Genomic DNA, 12,675 nt, shown 5'->3' with positions numbered 1-12,675 from the left:
TCTTCCATTGGAGTATCACAGGGTACAGCTGTGATTCATCACTCGAAATTACTCGTTTCCAGTGATCCATTGTCCATTGGCCACCCTATTTACACCACTTCAACCGTAAGTTGGCATTGACTACAGAAATGTATGGATTATCTTACCTGCTCGACTGCTGTGCCCCATTCTTTTTAACTCCCTAAGCACAGTCACTGTCCTACCGAGACTGCTGGTACCACTTTGGAACTCACGAGTGATGATTCCTTTCACAGGCTTCATGCGATCTTATACATTATTTTTCAAGTCAACATCACTTTCTTCCAACAAACGCCTTCTAACATTGGATGCCGATTTTGCGCTAAAACTTAGTATTTTTGGAAGATTATAACATATAAGAAACTTTTAACTATCACAGGCAAAAGAACATAATGGATGCCAGCTTCATACCTATATTTCATGTTGTTGTTGTTGTCTTCAGTCCAGAGACTGGTTTGATGCAGCTCTCCATGCTACTCTATCTTGTGCAAGCCTCTTCATGTCCGAAAACCTACTGCAACCTGCATCCTTCTGAATCTGCTTTGTGTATTAATCTCTGGGTTTTCCTCCACGAGTTTTACCCTTCACGCTTCCCCCCAATACTAAATTGGTGATCCCTTGATGCCTCCTACTAACCGATCCCTTCTTCTAGTCAAGTTGTGCCACAAATTCCTCTTCTACCCAATTCTGTTCAGTACCCCCTCATTTGACACGTGATCTACCCATCTAATCTTGAGCATTCTTCTGCAGCACCATATTTCAAAAGCTTCTATTCTCTTCTTGTCTAAACTGTTCATCGTCCATGTTTTACTTCCATACATGTCTGCACTCCACACAAATACTTTCAGAAAGGACTTCCTGACAGAATGAGATTTTCACTCTACAGCGGAGTGTGCGCTGATATGAAACTTCCTGGAAGATTAAAACTGTGTGCCCGACCGAGAATCGAACTCGGGAACTTTGCCTTTCGCGGGCAAGTGCTCTACCAACTAAGCTACCCAAGTACGACTCACGCCACGTCCTCACAGCTTTACTTCTGCCACTCCTGACACTTAAATCTGTATCCGATGTTAACATTTTTGCTTTCTTCAGAAACGGTTTTCTTGGCATTCCCAGCCTACATTTTAGTTCCTCTCTACTTCGACCATCATCAGTTATTTTGCTCCCCAAATAACAAAACTCATCTAGTACTTTAAGTGACTCGTTTCCTAATCTAATTCCACCCGTTTCACCTGATTTAATTCGACGACATTCCATTATCCTCGTTTTGCTTTTGGTGATATTCATCTTATATCCTCCTTTCAAAACACTGCCCATTGCGTTCAGTTGCTCTTCTAGATCCTTTGCTGTCTCTGACAGAATTACAAAGCCGTCGGAAAACCTCGAGGTTTTTATCTCTTCTTCATGGATTTTAATTCCTACTCCAAATTTTTTTTTGCTTCGTTTACTGCTTTTTTAAAGCATTAAGCAGTGAAGTAGTAAATATTTCATAAAGCTAACTTATTACTCACCAATAAGAAGCTCTCTTTTCGTGTTACCTTATTACTACTATCATTTTACTTGTTTTGAAGTATTCAATAACTGGTTAATATGTATACAGCATCATCATAGATAGTAACCATGACCACTACGGTAGTCCATTATCTGTGCATGTCGTAGAAGTTGACCTTTCCAAACGAATGTACTTTCCGAAACGACAAACATATTCATCATTTGTCATTTACCTATTGCTACTACGGCCTAACATGCTTACTGTAAATGAACTTCGTTCAGAACTATATGCATGAAAATGTGTGTACAAAGATGTTTAATAAATTAATGATTATTATTTTACGTCTTTCGGTTTATTTTTAAATATATTTTTCTTCATTCCTACAACGACCTTTATCCTAACGACTACACTTATTCTAAATGTTGTCATTATTTAAAACCACAAAACTGCGAAAGTTCTGCACGGGTCCCCTGGTTTTTTACGATCACTGTTCGTAATGTTCGACGGTCCCTCTCCGTCAGTACATGACCTTTATCTGGTCTTTGTATACCTGTGGTTGTTCCTTTACGTTTCCACTGTACAGTCACGTCACAAACGGTCGACGTGTGCAGCTGTAGAAGGGTTAAAATGACTCTGATGGATTTTATTACTCAGATTACAGGCAATGACGAGTTCACGTTCGAAATCGTTGAAATCTCCTGACTGATCCATTCTGTTATTGCTTCTCTACTGACAACAGAATATTCCCCGTTTGATTTTGTACTGCTGGGTCCGCCTGTCGTGATAACTAGTGGCAAGTCCCGCTTTACATAGGGGTGTCCGGATACTTTTGATAAAATTGTGTGTGTTTTGGTACGTGCTCTAACGAGAATTTATCTTATAAGGCATTTATTTCCAGCTTCAACCATGCTTTCTGTGTACTCTTCGTCCGTTACACTATTATGCATCTTAGAGAAAATTATCAGTCTAACTCCCATCGCACATAGTATTATATCATACGGTCATTCACAGGTCAAGCAAACATTTTTCTGTTGGGAACGTATTATCCCACGAGAAATTTTAGAAATAGCTCTTTATCCAAGGTTTCGACCGAGGTTTTCTTTGTTTGTAAGGTACATACAGAAAAATGAAAATTCCCTCCAGATATTTGAAGCGAGTAAGCCTTCTGTCTCAGTTCCTGTTCACTGGGATCTGGCTAAAAGACCAAGCCTCACAACGTACCATATCCAATAGGGCGAGACCTGAACGCTAACTTGCATTAGATGTATTTCAGGAATACCGCTGACAAGGGTCTCTGGGATGTGAAAATAAGTGATAACTTTAGATATATTTAAGTGCAATACATTGAAATGATAGAACACTATAAATATTATTTTATTAAATTGTTAATTTTAGTTATAAACTAACATGAAACATTAATTTCAAGAGTTTCTGTGGAGGAGCTTTTCTATGCAGCGGAGATGGTATCCCAACAGGAAGTTTTTTAAAGTAGTCTTCCATACTTCTTACTGACATTTAATATACTCTGTGCTCTGGTAGTTTGTTGGAGACGTGTGTATCTGACTAATTTCTGTATTGACGTTTAGGTAGAATACCGAAATTTCAGGACTACATTTTACTACGTAACATATTTAAGCAATTAACATTTGCAAGACCACAGGTTAATGTAAGTCTGAGATAAGCCATTACAAATGTGAAAGTGAAATGTTGGCCCATTCATAACCGGTGGAACCGCCAGAATGTTAAATGCGTTGTGTTGTACAGGTGCCGGATATCAGTTTGTGGGATGGAGTTCCATCCCTGTGGCAATACAGAGACAGTTAACGCTGTTTGTGAATGCCGCTGGAGTTGCCGTCCGATTATGCCCCATATTTGCTCAATTGTAGAGAGATCTGGTGATAGAGCAGGCCAAGGCAACATGTCGACACTATGCAGAGCATGCTGGGTTACAACAGCGGAATGTGGGCGAGCGCTATCCTGTTGAAAAACACCCCCTGGAATGCTGTTCATTGTGTGGGCAACACAACAGGTCGAATCACCATATTGACGCATACATCCGCAGTCATGGTGTTTGAGATAACCACAAGAGTGCTCTTGTTGTCATATCACAGACGTAGCTCCAGGTGTAGGTCCAGTTCGTCTAGCATCCACACAGACTGGTTGTAGGCCCTCAACTGGCCTCTTTCTGACCAACACGTGGCCATCATTGGCACCGAGGTGGAACTAGTTTTCACTCGGAGCTGTCCCTGAAGTAACCGATTTCCAACAGTTCGTTGCGTCACTATGGTGCCAACTGCTGCTCAAGTTGCTGCTGCAGTTACAGTACGGGGCGTCAGTCATACCCTGAGCATGATCCTCTTGCTTCCCGTTAGTTCCACGTGGCCTTACGGAGCCCGGCCTTCTTGCTATCGAACACTGTTGTTACGACAGCTACCACAATCTTGTACAGTAGCTACATAACTGCAGAGTCTTTTCGTAGCCCTATTACACAACTTCGTTCAAACACTGTCAAGATGTTGACAATGGCGTTTTTGTCGCCCTAAAGGCACTCTTGACTAATACATCTTATCACTTCCAATGTCAAAGGTAACTAAAGCTCACGATCGTTACAGCGTGTACTTAGAGCAAAGCTGATTTGCATTCTCATAGTGGCGCTACTAGCGCCACTCTTATGCTACTGGCGCAAAACTGAAATAGACGTCATCTTTGATACGTAGAAACGCGCCTGCCAACTTTCGATTTGTCGCACAACTCATTCTTGGTGTTGCGATTTGTTTCTGTCAGTGTATATGAGCCAAAACATTACCACCTACTTAATAGTGTGTTGGTCCACCTTTGGAAAGAAATAAAGTAACGATTCTACGTTGCATTGATTCTGGTTTTTGGGATACATCCAAGTGGCGAGTGGGCCACAAATGGGGAAATCCACTGACACTGGCAACTATGACAAAGGGCAGATTTTTAAGGCAAGTTTCCAGAGAACGATCATCTCGGAAATGGCTGTCAGCTGTACGGGCGCTGCTGTTGCGAAAGTTTATGGAAATAAGGAAGGTGAAACCACGGTTGGTTACCCGTGGAGGTTTACCCGCTCTGTAACGGCGTAAATCAGTCCTGATCAACGTCAACTGCTGACTATAATGCCCATGGCTGTGTCCATACCGATTAAAACAGCTGTATGAAAGTTTGCCGAGTCTGTATATAGCTGATGTGCTTCACAGTAGATCCGATTGTAATTAACAAGTGTGGCCGAGCGGTTCTAGGCGCTACAGTCTGGAGCCGCGCGGCCGCTACGGTCGCAGATTCGAATCCTGCCTCGGGCATGGATGTGTGTGATGTCCTTAGGTTAATTAGGTTTAAGTAGTTCTAAGTTCTAGGGGACTGATGACCTCAGAAGTTAAGTCCCATAGTGCTCAGAGCCATTTGAACCATTTGAAATTAACAAGTAAAGGAAAAGCAGTGTTCTCCTCACTCTGTACTTATTCTTGTGATTACCAGAGTGCACTATATTGTTTCGACCACGTAGTATCTTAGTACACAAACATGCCACAACAACAACTAGCTGAGTAAACAGACTCGATGAGTCATGCCCCTTCATCAAATCAGTTTCCAAAATCGAACGAAGGTACCTATGCAATCGCCTGATAACCAACGGTCAATGAAGCACACAAACATATCCACAATCACCCTAACAAAACAATATACGGTACATAATGAAGAACATAAATAGATAAAAGACAAAAATATTGTAAGCACTTCTTTATTGATGATTGTTATTAATAAACTGTTAGCTACAGGACGTAGATGTGTGCATGGATAGCTCAAAATCTTTATGTAAATGTTATGCACCGAGTAAATGAACAGAGTAGCTTTTCTGGTGTGCGTTGACGGTTCGATGTAATACAAATTTAGATCAATCATAATAACTAACGTTAAATTATGTGTGTACTAGAAACTTTTAACAATTGTACCTACAACTGGAGTTATATACTTTGTAATCTTGCTGTGTAATCTTGGTTAGTCCTTGATGCAAATGTTTTATAATAACACTCCTATACAAGATGTAAAATTAAAGTATATTTCCCTTGTACTGTTATTGTTTGACAATAGATTCTACCTTTAAATTCTTAGGTTCAAGTAAATTAATATCGTCTCGGACATCATTTACTAATCGCTTTTTTATGTAACCTGCTGTCAGAGTTCTGTTTCTGTGCAACATATCTATGAGACGGCGGCTGACAACAGTTCAATGAGTCACAGACGCTTCTACCTCGAGATTAATTACAGTGGGGTGGATACTCTCTACCGTCGATGTGATGGTGTTGTCTTTACCAGCCTGCAGGATCTCAGCAGGATGGTGATGTCATTGTGCTCACTAAGTGAAATTCACAGAACTGAAACAAAATAAAATATGCGGTTTTTTCGGAGTACTGTTTCTTGCTTAAGCACATGGTAAATGAGCTTCAAACTAAATTCGAAAGTTCGCTGATATAAGAACGTTGGCTTCCGCGGCCGGTGTCATAGTGATTAGAAGTCTTCTGGGTATCATGCCGCGTCATTGCTAAAAACTAACAATAATAATAAATTAAAACCGACGTTTCTGCCGAATTACAGCAGCCTTCCTCAGGGCACGACTGCAATACCCAGAACAATTTTAATCACTATAAATTCGAAAGATGCGGGACAGATTGCATCAGATCAATACTGTGAAGACAAATTTTCAAGTTTGCACAAGGACGTCTGCTTGATGTTATTTTTGAGTAGCAAGTCGCCCGATTATTACTACTTTCAAATTAATCATTCTGTAGCTTGGCCTTAACACTACTGAGATAAAATTTTTAACGGAATAGTATTAGTATTTTCATCCTCCACCAATTCACAACACACTCGTGACTGATACGTCTACATTTGTAGTCCCACCTCGAACTTCTTAATGCTTGCAACATCCACATTCACTTTTTACAAACTCCTCCTAGTCGTGGCTATCAAGAAACACTTTTTTCTACAAAAAATATACTGCCTTTTCCCACAATAATTCTACACGCCACATTCGTCAGTCTTTACCCTGATGTGGCTAAAGCCATGGGATAGCGATGGGCACACAAACAGATTGCGGTAGTATCACGTACACAAGGTACAAAAGGCCAGTGCATTGGCGAATCTGATATTTGTACTAAGGTGATTAAAGTGAAAAAGAAGTCTCCGACGTGACCATGGTCGTACGACAGGAATCACCAAACTCTGAACTCGGAGTGGTAGTTGCAGCTATACACATGGGACATTCCATTTCGGAAATCGTTAGGAAATTCAATATTCCACAGCGTCAAGAGTGTGCCGAGAATGTCAAATTTCAGGCATTGCCTCTCACCATGGACAACGCAGTGGCCGACGGGCTTCACTTAACGACCGAGAGCATTGGCATTTGCGCAGAGTTTTCAGTGCTAACAGAGAAGCAACACTGCGTCAGATAACCGTATAAAACAATATGGAACGCACGACGAGTGTATCCTTTAGGACAGTTCGGCGAAATTCTGCGTTAATGGGCTCCGGCAGCAGACGACCAACACGAGTGCCTTTCCTAACAGCACGAAATCACCTGCAGCCCCTCTCCTGGGCTGGTGACCATATTGATTGGACCCTAGACGACTGGAAAATCGTGGCCAGGTCAGATGAGTCCCGATTTCGGTTGGCGTAGCTGATGGGAGGGTTCAAGTACAGCTCAGATCCTACGAAACCATGTACCTAAGTTGTCAACAAGGCACTATGCAAGCTGGTAATGGCTGCGTAATGGCGTGGGCTGTATTTACATGGAATGGAGTGGGTCCTTTGATACAAGTGAACTGATCATTGACTGGAAATGATTCTGCTCGGCTACTTGGTGACTTTGTTCGGTTGTCTGGAGACCATTCACAGCCATTCGAGGACTTCATGTTCCCATGACAATGCGTCATGTCACAAGGCCACAGTCGTTCGAGATTGGTTTGAAGAACATTCTGGCCAACTCGAGTAAATGATTTGGCCACCCCGATGGCAATTACGGACAACTATAGAGATAGCATCGCTCAGTACTTATGCAGGGGACTTCCAACGACTTGTTGAGCCCATGCCTCGTCGAGTTGCTGAGCTATGCCGGGCAGAATGAGTGAGGTCCGACACGATATTAGGAGGTATCCCATCACATTCGTCATCTCAGTGCACACCGCTGAGTCCCGCCTTTAACGGCTACTCTAGTCAACTGTCTGTTATTCACGAAAATTTTTATGTAGATGATATCTTCCTTAATGGGTCGTAGTTTCCAGAAATACACTCCTGGAAATGGAAAAAAGAACACATTGACACCGGTGTGTCAGACCCACCATACTTGCTCCGGACACTGCGAGAGGGCTGTACAAGCAATGATCACACGCACGGCACAGCGGACACACCAGGAACCGCGGGTGTTGGCCGTCGAATGGCGCTAGCTGCGCAGCATTTGTGCACCGCCGCCGTCAGTGTCAGCCAGTTTGCCGTGGCATACGGAGCTCCATCGCAGTCTTTAACACTGGTAGCATGCCGCGACAGCGTGGACGTGAACCGTATGTGCAGTTGACGGACTTTGAGCGAGGGCGTATAGTGGGCATGCGGGAGGCCGGGTGGACGTACCGCCGAATTGCTCAACACGTGGGGCGTGAGGTCTCCACAGTACATCGATGTTGTCGCCAGTGGTCGGCGGAAGGTGCACGTGCCCGTCGACCTGGGACCGGACCGCAGCGACGCACGGATGCACGCCAAGACCGTAGGATCCTACGCAGTGCCGTAGGGGACCGCACCGCCACTTCCCAGCAAATTAGGGACACTGTTGCTCCTGGGGTATCGGCGAGGACCATTCGCAACCGTCTCCATGAAGCTGGGCTACGGTCCCGCACACCGTTAGGCCGTCTTCCGCTCACGCCCCAACATCGTGCAGCCCGCCTCCAGTGGTGTCGCGACAGGCGTGAGTGGAGGGACGAATGGAGACGTGTCGTCTTCAGCGATGAGAGTCGCTTCTGCCTTGGTGCCAATGATGGTCGTATGCGTGTTTGGCGCCGTGCAGGTGAGCGCCACAATCAGGACTGCATACGACCGAGGCACACAGGGCCAACACCCGGCATCATGGTGTGGGGAGCGATCTCCTACACTGGCCGTATACCACTGGTGATCGTCGAGGGGACACTGAATAGTGCACGGTACATCCAAACCGTCATCGAACCCATCGTTCTACCATTCCTAGACCGGCAAGGGAACTTGCTGTTCCAACAGGACAATGCACGTCCGCATGTATCCCGTGCCACCCAACGTGCTCTAGAAGGTGTAAGTCAACTACCCTGGCCAGCAAGATCTCCGGATCTGTCCCCCATTGAGCATGTTTGGGACTGGATGAAGCGTCGTCTCACGCGGTCTGCACGTCCAGCACGAACGCTGGTCCAACTGAGGCGCCAGGTGGAAATGGCATGGCAAGCCGTTCCACAGGACTACATCCAGCATCTCTACGATCGTCTCCATGGGAGAATAGCAGCCTGCATTGCTGCGAAAGGTGGATATACACTGTACTAGTGCCGACATTGTGCATGCTCTGTTGCCTGTGTCTATGTGCCTGTGGTTCTGTCAGTGTGATCATGTGATGTATCTGACCCCAGGAATGTGTCAATAAAGTTTCCCCTTCCTGGGACAATGAATTCACGGTGTTCTTATTTCAATTTCCAGGAGTGTACTTATATATGACGGTAGTATCTGTTCCTGAAAGAACAGTTACCGTGGATGACCATGCAGCTTTGCTAGAAATGAAATGATAATTAAATGGACACCCTAGCTGCAAACAGGCGTTGATGTACTTCATTGGGGACACGTTGAAAATGTTTGCCCCGACCGGGACTCGAACCCGGGATCTCCTGCTTACATGGCAGACGCTCTATCCATCTGAGCCGCCGCGGGCACAGAGGATAGTGCGTCTGCAGGGACTTATCCCTTGCACGCTCCCCGTGAGATCCACATTCCCAACATGTCCACACCACTACATTCGTAGTGCGCCTAATAGATGTTTGCCCATCATGTAAGTCCCTACCTTCTTCGTACGGACTAACCAGGTAAGTGTATTGGCCAGCCGACCAGTACTTAAGAATAATTTGTTCTAAAATATCTTACACGCTCTCCTAAGGAGACTGCGCATAAATAGGGGTTCATATCCACTACTTTTCGATTATGGTGTAGACGATAAGTCGTTGGTAACAGCATAATAGATAGGAGTGACTATTCGGTACGACCTAATGTAGAATGACCATATAAAATTAGTTGTAGGAAAAGTGACCGACAGGCAGAGACTCCTTGGTAGAAGGAAGTGTAATTCATCCAAGAAAGAAGTGGCTCACAAAATGCTCATTCGACTGAGACACAATTATTGTTCGTCAAGCTGGTATCCTTACCAAGTAGGATTAACCTTTCCCTACCTAATGGGACTTGAAAATCCCGTCACTTTCTAGAGTGATAAAATAGCATAGAGCGGGATTCATACTGTCGGACATCTTATCTCTTTTGTAGCACAGAAAACTCTTTGGGTGTGATAGTGCAGTTATCTCTACAAGCCGAGAAGAGAAAACATCGACTGACTGTCGTACCGCTGTGTTATTCGTTTCGTCATAAGAAAGTACCTGCCCTGACGACTTGAAAGGACGTTGCAGCGAGCATCTTGATGTTCATAATCTGATTTCGTATTGTTTTAGTTAATGTGAAGTGATATAACTAGTGCAATAAATAAATAACCAGATCAAATACACTCCTGGAAATTGAAATAAGAACACCGTGAATTCATTGTCCCAGGAAGGGGAAACTTTATTGACACATTCCTGGGGTCAGATACATCACATGATCACACTGACAGAACCACAGGCACATAGGCACAGGCAACAGAGCATGCACAATGTCGGCACTAGTACAGTGTATATCCACCTTTCGCAGCAATGCAGGCTGCTATTCTCCCATGGAGACGATCGTAGAGATGCTGGATGTAGTCCTGTGGAACGGCTTGCCATGCCATTTCCACCTGGCGCCTCGGTTGGACCAGCGTTCGTGCTGGACGTGCAGACCGAGTGAGACGACGCTTCATCCAGTCCCAAACATGCTCAATGGGGGACAGATTCGGAGATCTTGCTGGCCAGGGTAGTTGAATTACACCTTCTAGAGCACGTTGGGTGGCACGGGATACATGCGGACGTGCATTGTCCTGTTGGAACAGCAAGTTCCCTTGCCGGTCTAGGAATGGTAGAACGATGAGTTCGAAACGGGTTGGATGTACCGTGCACTATTCAGTGTCCCCTCGACGATCACCAGTGGTGTACGGCCAGTGTAGGAGATCGCTCCCCACACCATGATGCCGGGTGTTGGCCCTGTGTGCCTCGGTCGTATGGAGTCCTGATTGTGGCGCTAACCTGCACGGCGCCAAACACGCATACGACCATCATTGGCACCAAGGCAGAAGCGACTCTCATCGCTGAAGACGACACGTCTCCATTCGTCCCTCCATTCACGCCTGTCGCGACACCACTGGAGGCGGGCTGCACGATGTTGGGGCGTGAGCGGAAGACGGCCTAACGGTGTGCGGGACCGTAGCCCAGCTTCATGGAGACGGTTGCGAATGGTCCTCGCCGATACCCCAGGAGCAACAGTGTCCCTAATTTGCTGGGAAGTGGCGGTGCGGTCCCCTACGACACTGCGTAGGATCCTACGGTCTTGGCGTGCATCCGTGCGTCGCTGCGGTCCGGTCCCAGGTCGACGGGCACGTGCACCTTCCGCCGACCACTGGCGACAACATCGATGTACTGTGGAGACCTCACGCCCCACGTGTTGAGCAATTTGGTGGTACGTCCACCCGGCCTCCCGCATGCCCACTATACGCCCTCGCTCAAAGTCCGTCAACTGCACATACGGTTCACGTCCACGCTGTCGCGGCATGCTACCAGTGTTAAAGACTGCGATGGAGCTCCGTATGCCACGGCAAACTGGCTGACACTGACGGCGGCGGTGCACAAATGCTGCGCAGCTAGCGCCATTCGACGGCCAACACCCGCGGTTCCTGGTGTGTCCGCTGTGCCGTGCGTGTGATCATTGCTTGTACAGCCCTCTCGCAGTGTCCGGAGCAAGTATGGTGGGTCTGACACACCGGTGTCAATGTGTTCTTTTTTCCATTTCCAGGAGTGTACGATGAATATACTCTTGACAAAAAAAAACCTGTCACACTGCGAAGGAATTATCTGAATGGGAGGGAATCGGTAGACGATGTGATGTACGTGTACAGACAAACAAATAATTACCATTAAAAAAAATAACTAGATGATTTATTCGAACTAAAGAGCTTCACAAATGCAGCAGTACAAATGTAAGCAGTTATACCGCTTGGCATGTTTGACGGAGTTGCTGGATGTCCTACAAAGGGATATCGTGCTAAAATCTGTCCACTTGTCCCGTCAGATCGTCAAAATCCCGAGCTGACTGGAGGGCTCTGCCCATAATGCTCCAGACCTTCTCAACTGGGGACGGATCCAGCCAACCTGCTGGCCAAGGCAGGCTTTGGCGAGGACGAGCAGTAGACACTCGCTATACGCGGTCTGGCATTATCTTACCACGAAGGGCAACAAAACGGGGGGTTCAATATCGTCGACGTACTGTTGTGCCACAAGGGTGCCGCGGATGACGACCAAGGGATCCTGCTGTGAGAAGAAAAGGCACCCCACACCACCGCTCCCGGGTGTCGGACCTTACGGCGGGCGACAGGTTGATATCCATCGCTGTCCGGAGAGTCTCCAGAGACGTCTTGGAATCACGTCGCCTGTAGCAGAATTGTCTTCAGTGATGAGTCGTGCTTCGAACTGAGACCCGATGACCAGAGTCACTCCGGACAGCACAAAGACTAGAGGTGCACCAACGAGTTATTGATTTATTCTACTTGTGAAGCTCCTTCTCTTGAAAAGAAAATCGTCAAAGTTTTCCTAAATTGGAACGATTTGCTAATGTGTACGTGTAGACCACATCTACCGATATCCGTCCCATTTGGATAATTCCTCCGTGGTACTACTTTTTTTTTTTTTGTCTGTATATTTTGACGAGACTCAGAAATCCCGGTTTTGTTTTGTATATGAATTAAAACAATTACGTTAAAA

At 45.7% G+C, this 12,675-nt stretch overlaps 1 non-coding gene across 1 annotated transcript; it reads right to left on the bottom strand.

Moving 5' to 3' along the window:
• Nucleotides 1-9,383: 9,383 nt before the first annotated feature.
• Trnat-ugu (transfer RNA threonine (anticodon UGU)) lies at nt 9,384-9,458 on the bottom strand. Its single transcript has one exon. It is a non-coding gene; the product is annotated as a tRNA-Thr (tRNA).
• Between the last annotated feature and the right edge of the window lie 3,217 nt (nt 9,459-12,675).

Source organism: Schistocerca cancellata, chromosome 2 (assembly GCF_023864275.1).
Source record: "Schistocerca cancellata isolate TAMUIC-IGC-003103 chromosome 2, iqSchCanc2.1, whole genome shotgun sequence".
In the NCBI taxonomy this organism is placed as follows: domain Eukaryota; kingdom Metazoa; phylum Arthropoda; class Insecta; order Orthoptera; family Acrididae; genus Schistocerca; species Schistocerca cancellata.
This window is presented reverse-complemented; position numbering and strand designations above follow the sequence as displayed.